Below are 7,452 nucleotides of genomic sequence, written 5' to 3'. Positions count from 1 at the left end.
TTTAACAAAGAAAAGAAAAGAAAAATAGTAATAATAAAACTGGCAGCTGTTCATTAAACAGAAATGAGAATAATGCCAAAATAATGCAAGGAGGAGTATTTTTTCAGCAAATGGTGATAGATGATCTGGCTGGCTTTATTTTTAAAAACTGAACCCAGAACCCAAGGCTTCACACCATACACAAATATTAAATTGAGAGGGATCATGGACAGAAATGTAAAAACTAAAAATATGAACATTGTACAAGAAAACAAAGGACAATACCATCATGATTTTGGGGTAGGCAATGATTTCTTAAACAGAATGCAAAGGTAGTAATCATAAAAGCAAAACTTGAAATACTGTATCTATAAAAGTTAAAACATTTCGCTCTTCAGAAGTCATTATTATAAAAACAAAAAGGCAGACCATAGACTTGGAGATAATATTTATAATACATAAATCTGACCAAGAAGTGGCATCCAGTATATATTAAAAAATTACTACAACTCAGTAATAAAAATACACACATTCTTCATTTAAAAATCCACAGTACATCTTATTAGAAACCTAGCAGAATAGATAATGATGGCCAATTAAAACATAAAAATGGCTCAGCCCCACTACTCATCTGGGAATTGCAAATTAAACCACAAAAGAGCACTTCACACAAGGACAGCAAAAGTTAATATGAATGGCAATCCCAAGTATGAGTGAAATGCAATGTAGCTTGAAGTCACATACATTTCTGGTTTGAGTGTAAAACGTATAAACCACTTTGGAAAACAGATCTAGCAATTCTCATATAAGTTAAACATATACCTAACATATCACCCAGCAATTCCACTCTTAGTTGTTTCTCCAAGAGAAATAAAAACATGGGTCTAAAGAAAGACTTAGACAAAAATTTCATACTTCTCTATTCACAGTAGCTAAAATCTGAAACGAACAGAAATGGCCATTAAGAAGATAATGTATGAACTGTATGCATTCATACACTAGAAGACTACTCATTAATGAAAATTACAAACTATTTGAACATTCAACATGGATGAATAACAAAAATATTTTATGTTAAGAAAGCCAGACACAAAAGACTACTTACTGCATGTTCCCATGCATATAAATGACTAAAATAGACAAAATTTAGCGCAGTGATACACAAAATGATGGTTACCCTGGACTTTCCCCTCCACTTTCCCACTTACCTCAGCACTGCTCCAGCTGCTCTGCATTAGCTCTGAGCTCTATGCCACTGCTAACCTAGCACCACCATCGTCTCCCTTCAGCCACCATCATGATTATCTATCCAGATCTCATCAGCCAGGATGAGATTTACAAGAACCAGGAGATCACAGAAGGGTGGTGCCTGGAGATGGAGGGGAAGATAGTCAGTAGGACAGAGGATAACATTGATGGCTTGCTTATTGGTAGAAACGCCTCTACTGAAGTCCCTGAGGGTAAAGAAACCCAAAGCACAGTTATCACTGGTGTTGATGTCATACACTATCACAGGAAACAAGCTTCAAAAAAGAAGCCTGTAAGAAGTACGTAACGTATTACATGAAATCGATCAAAGGCAAACATGAAGAACAGAGATCAGAAAGAGTAAAACCTTTCATGATAGGGGTTGCTGAACAAATCAAGCAAATCCTTGCTAATTTCAAAATCTACCAGTTCTTTACTGGTGAAAACAAGAATCTTGACAGCGTTGGTTGCTCTACTGGACTACCGTGAGGACACTGTTACCCTACATATGCTTGTCTTTAAGGATGATTTAGAAATGAAAAATTATTAACAAATTTGGCGATTACTTTGAATTTATCACCTGTCATCAAAACTACCTGCTTTTTGTCATCCACACAACAGCAGGACTTACGACAAATGGAACTGATGTCATCTCGAGCTCTTCACTTACGTTGACTGTGACTTACTTGGAGTGGAGGCATTGTTTTTAGGAAAAACATGTCATGTAGGTTGTCTAAAAATAAAATGCATTTAAACTCATTTCAGAGAATACCTTTTAGTTTAATATATATTTAAGCTAAATACATCTTGTAGTGTTCCTGGAGAAGCTGGAGCTGGGTTATAAGGCACTACTAGAAAAATAAGACCGTCATCAGATAACTTCTTCAGTGGAAATTACTTCTAGGACTGGAATATAAAATAATCAAGAATCTAAAGTTTTAATTCTGAGTTGCAGTAAAAGGAAAGACCATGCTTATGACAGTGCCAACATGTGAAATGAAGTCTTATACATTTCCTCAACTACAATGGAAGTAGTTAACTTTGGTTTTTTTTTTTTTTTTTTTTTTTTTTTTTTTTTTTTTTTGAGACGGAGTCTCGCTCTGTCGCCCAGGCTGGAGTGCAGTGGCCTGATCTCAGCTCACTGCAAGCTCCGCCTCCCGGGTTCACGCCATTCTCCTGCCTCAGCCTCCCGAGTAGCTGGGACTACAGGCACCCGCCACCTCGCCCGGCTAGTTTTTTTTTGTAGTTTTAGTAGAGACGGGGTTTCACTGTGTTCACCAGGATGGTCTCGATCTCCTGACCTCGTGATCCACCCGTCTCGGCCTCCCAAAGTGCTGGGATTACAGGCTTGAGCCACCGCGCCCGGCCAAGAAGTAGTTAACTTTGGAAGAGATTACCAAGAGAACAAAAAGAGACTAATTCAGTTGAAAAAAAAAAGAGTGGTGGTGATTGCTACAAAGGGGCATGAGATAACTTTCTTGAGTCCCAGAAATGTTTCACATCTTGATTTAGTAGTGGTTACATGGGTGTATGTATTTGTTAAAACCCATCAAATTGTACATTTAATTTTTTGCATTTTATTATATGTACAGTAATTTTTAAAACCAAATTGTTTTGTTTTGCTTTGTTTTGTGGACACAGAATCTCACTCTGCCACCCAGTCTGGAGTACAGTCGTATGATCATGGCTCACTGCAGTCTGGAACTCCTGGACTCAAGCAATCCTCCTGCCTCAGCCTCCTGAGCAGCTGGGAATACAGCAGTGAGCCACCATGCCCAGCTAATTTCTTTTTCTAAACTTTTTGTAGAGATGGGGTCTCACTATGTAGCCCAGGCTGGTCTCAAACTCCTGGGCTCAATCAATCCTCCTTCCTCAGCCTCTCAAAGTGCTGGGATTATAAGCGTGAGCCACCATGCCCAGCCAATTTCTAAAATTATGTCAACAAAATAACTTTCTAAGGCAAAAACCTGGAAATTCATTATCAGCAGGACAGCATTAAAGGATATAATAATTATATTCTGTGGAACATTAAATATTTGCCAGTTATGCATGATTAAAATATGTGACAAAGATAACACAAAATGTGAGGGTATTAAATGAAGTTAACCTATTCCAAAGTTTTTTAATTGTCCAGGAAGTAGAAAAATTCTAATTTATAGTAGGTTTACTAAACTAAGAATGCGTGTTGTAATTTCTTGAGTATGCCACTAAAAAAATGAACCCACAAGTTGTTTAAATTTATTCTTAGATATTTTATCTGTTTTGTTGCTATTGTAAATGGGATGATTTTCTTAACTACAGTTTTGGGTGTTCATTGCAAATGTATAGAAATGTAGTGAATTTTTGTATATTTTTATATTTTGTATATGTATGGTCTTATATTCTTCAACCTTGATGAACTATTTTATTAATTCTAAATAGTGGTAGTTTTACCTTTTCCTTTCTGATATGGATGTTTTCAATTCATTTCCTGCCTAATTGCCATAGCTGGCACCTCCAGGACAATGATGAATACAAGGAGTTGGAGCCAAAATCTTCATCTTATTCCTGATATTACAGAGAAAGGATCCAGACTTTCACTATTAAGTATAATGATGATGGTAGCAATGGGTGCTTTTATAGATGTCCATTATCAGGCAGAGGAAGCTCCTTCTCATTTCTAGGTTTAAAGGTGTTTTTTTGTTTTGTTTTGTTTTGTTTTGTTTTTATCATTAAGGGATGTTAAATTTTTCAAAAGCCTTTTCTACATCTATGGAGATAATACATTTTCCTTCCTTTATTATAATGATACTGAATATTTCATTAATTTATTTGTGGATGTTGAACTAATCTTGCATTTATGGGATAAATACCACTTGCCTATTGTGTTTAATCCTTTTTATATATTATTTGTTTCAGTTTGTTAGTATTTTGTTGAGGATTTTGCATCTATATTTAAAAGGCATATTGGTCTACAGATTTATCTTCTTCTGATTTCATTATCTGGATTGATACAAAGGCAATGCTGGCTTTATAGAATGAGCTGGGAAATGTTCCTTTATCCTTGTTTTTTTAAGTGTTTGTGAAGAATTGGTATTTATTTTATAAAAGTTTTTCTGAATGTATGTGGCCCCAAAATTCATATGTTGAAACCTGACCTCTAAAGTGATGGTATTAAGAGGCAGGAACTATTGAAAAGTGATTAAGTCATGAAGGCTCCACCCTTATGAATGGATGGTGGCCCTTATAAAAGGACTTGAGGGAGTGGCTTCATTTTCTTCTCCCCTTTCAGTATGTAAGGACACAGCATTAATCCCCAATGGAAGATGCAGCAATAAGATGCCATCCTGAAAGCAAAGACCAGGCTCTCACCAGACACCAAACCTGTTGGCACGTTGATCTTGGACTTCCTAGCCTCTAGAACTGTGAGAAATAGATGTATGTTTTTATAAATAACCCAGTTTGTGTTATTATTTTATAGTAGCACAAAGACACTAAGACAGATATTGGTACTAAGAAGTGGAGGCACTGCTATAACAAATACCTAAAGATGTGGAAGCCACCTTGGAAGCAGGTAATGGATAGGGGCAGGAACAGTTGTGAAATTAATGCTGGAAAAAAGCCTGTATTGCCATAAATGGAGAATTAAGGACAATTTTGGTGAAAGCTCATAAGAAGAGGAGAGCTATACAAAAAGCCTCAGTCTTAGAAATTATCAAAGTGGTTATGAACAAAATGTTGGTAGAAACATAGATAATAAAGGCCATTCTGATGAGGCCTTAGAAGACAATGGGGAATGTCTTATTGGAAACTGTGGGAAAGGCCATCCTTGTTACAAAGTGAAAAAAAAAAAAAAAACTTGGGTGAATTGTATTGCTATCCTACCACTTTTGTGTAAGGTAGAATTTAAGAATGATGAACTAGGGTATTTGGCAGAAGAAATATCTAAGCAAAGTGTTGAGGGTGCTGCACAGCTTCTCTTAACTGATTATAGTAAAATGCAAGAAGAAAGAAAAAGTTAAAGATAGACTTTATAATCAAAAGAGAAGCAGAATATTAAAATTTAGAAAATTATCAGCCTGGCCATATAATTATAAAGTGTGTTCAGAAGAGCCTACCAAGGCTATGGCTAAGCAACTGTTTAATAAGGAGATTAGTTTGATAAGAAGATTAGTATTAAATTAATAGCAGATACTATTCATCAAGACAATGAAAGAATAACCCTGAAAACATTTCAGAGATCTTTGGGACTGCCCCACCTATCACCGGCCAAGAATGCCAGGGTCTTGGGAGCAGGATGATTTCAACTTTCTGCTCCTGTCATTCTAGTACAGCACTCACTCCTTGGCCATTCCAGCTGTGGTTCATGCTGCCCCTGCAGAAGGCACTCATGGTAAACTATGACAGCATTAGTACAGTGCCATCTCCATGGGGGCACAAAGTGCACGAGCTGTAGGGACATTATTGCCTCCACCTACATTTCAGAGCATGCCTTAAAGGGCCTTGGAACGTGGGCCAATGGGGCTGTGTCACTGCAGAGAGACCCCCCCCAGGTCAATGTCTATAAGAGCCATGAGGATAGAGTCATCTCCAAGGCTTCAAATCAGTAAAGTCACCAGTGTGCAATTTCATCCTGGTAGAGACATAATCATACAACTCCAAGCATAACAGCTACTGCATGGGCTACACTCAGCAAAACCTGGGGCTTCTTGGGGCCTTGGAAGATCAACTTCCACCCCAGCATGTCCAAATATCAGGACATAAGTCATAGAAGACTATTTTCAAGTTTACAATTTAGAGAGAGATTAAGATGGCAGATAGGAGGCAGGACTACTTGCAGCTCCCACTTGGATTGACAGAGCAGCATGTGGAGACTCAGATTGTGGACTTTTGTCCCAAGAACTATAGCAAGTACATACCAGGAAAGCTGAGAGAATCCACAGACCCTTTGAAGGACCTGGATAACCCTTGTAGGCTCCCCGAGATGCCGAAGAACTCTGAGTCTGTTTGCTTTCTCAACTGGGATGCTCATGGTCTGGGGCAAGTTCTCAGCCCTGGCCACTGGCTGCCTGGAAACAGACTTGGTGCTGTTGATGGGGCATAGTGGGAGTGAGATGGGCCTTTGGGACTGTGGGCTGCATGGGAGCATGGTGAAGCCTGTGACTGCGAGCTTTCCCCCACTTCCATGGCGACGTGTATGACTCAGAATAGGCAGCCATAATCCTCCTGGGAATATAACTAATTTGGACTGGGAACCACACTCCCATGCCCACAGCAGCTGCAGCAAACCCTGACCAAGAAGAGGCTGAGTTCAGACATGCTCATCCTTGCCCACACGCAGTGGTCTTTCTCTAATTGCTCTGGTAGCTGAAGACGAAGGTCATAATCTCTTGGGAGCTCTATGGCCCTGCCCACCACGTGAGAAACCTGAATACTTATCCAGGTGTCCCTTGGGCAAGCTTGCATCCTCCCTATAGGACCACAGTTGATGTGTTCTTGAAAGTGCCATCTGCTGGCTGGAGGTCAAGCAACACAAAACCAGCACACTAAACAAAAACACAACCAAGCACCCTTGCAGAGTCTACTTCACTCCCTTGCTATCTCCACTGGAGCAGGTGCTGGTATCCACAGCTGCAAGACCTGAAGATGGATCATATCACAGGACTCTTTGCAGACACTCTCCAGTACTGGCCTGGAGCCTGGTAGCTCCACTGGGTCGCTAGACCCAGGAGAGCAAAAACAATTACTACAGTTCAGCTCCAAGAAAGTCCCATTCCAAGGGGAAAAAGGAGAACACACATCAAGGGAGCACCCCGTGGGATAAAAGAATCTGAACAGCAGCCCTTGAATCCCAGATCTTCCTTCTGACATAGTCTACTTTAATGAAAAGAAACCAGAAAAACAATTCTGGTAATATGACAAAACAAGGTTCTTTAATACCCCCAAAAGATCATACCAGCTCGCTGGCAATGGATCCAAACCAAAACAAAATATCTGAATTGCCAGAAAAATAATTCAGGAGGTCAATTATTAAGCTAATCAAAGAGGGACCAGAGAAAGGTAAAGTTAGCATGATACAGGATATGAAAGGAAAACTCTTCAGTGAAATAGAGCATAGATAAAAAACAATTACAACTTCTGGATTTCAAGGACACACTTAGGGAAATGCAAAATGCACTGCAAAGTCTGAGAAACAAAATAGAACAATCAGGACAAAGAACTTCATAGCTCAAAGACAAGGTTTTC

At 39.0% G+C, this 7,452-nt stretch overlaps 1 pseudogene; it reads left to right on the top strand.

Annotated features, from left to right (window-relative positions):
• Positions 1–1,276: 1,276 nt before the first annotated feature.
• On the top strand, positions 1,277–1,777 carry LOC100426251 (translationally-controlled tumor protein-like; annotated as a pseudogene).
• Positions 1,778–7,452: the final 5,675 nt, after the last annotated feature.

This window comes from Macaca mulatta, chromosome X, assembly GCF_049350105.2.
Source record: "Macaca mulatta isolate MMU2019108-1 chromosome X, T2T-MMU8v2.0, whole genome shotgun sequence".
NCBI lineage: Eukaryota > Metazoa > Chordata > Mammalia > Primates > Cercopithecidae > Macaca > Macaca mulatta.
This window is presented reverse-complemented; position numbering and strand designations above follow the sequence as displayed.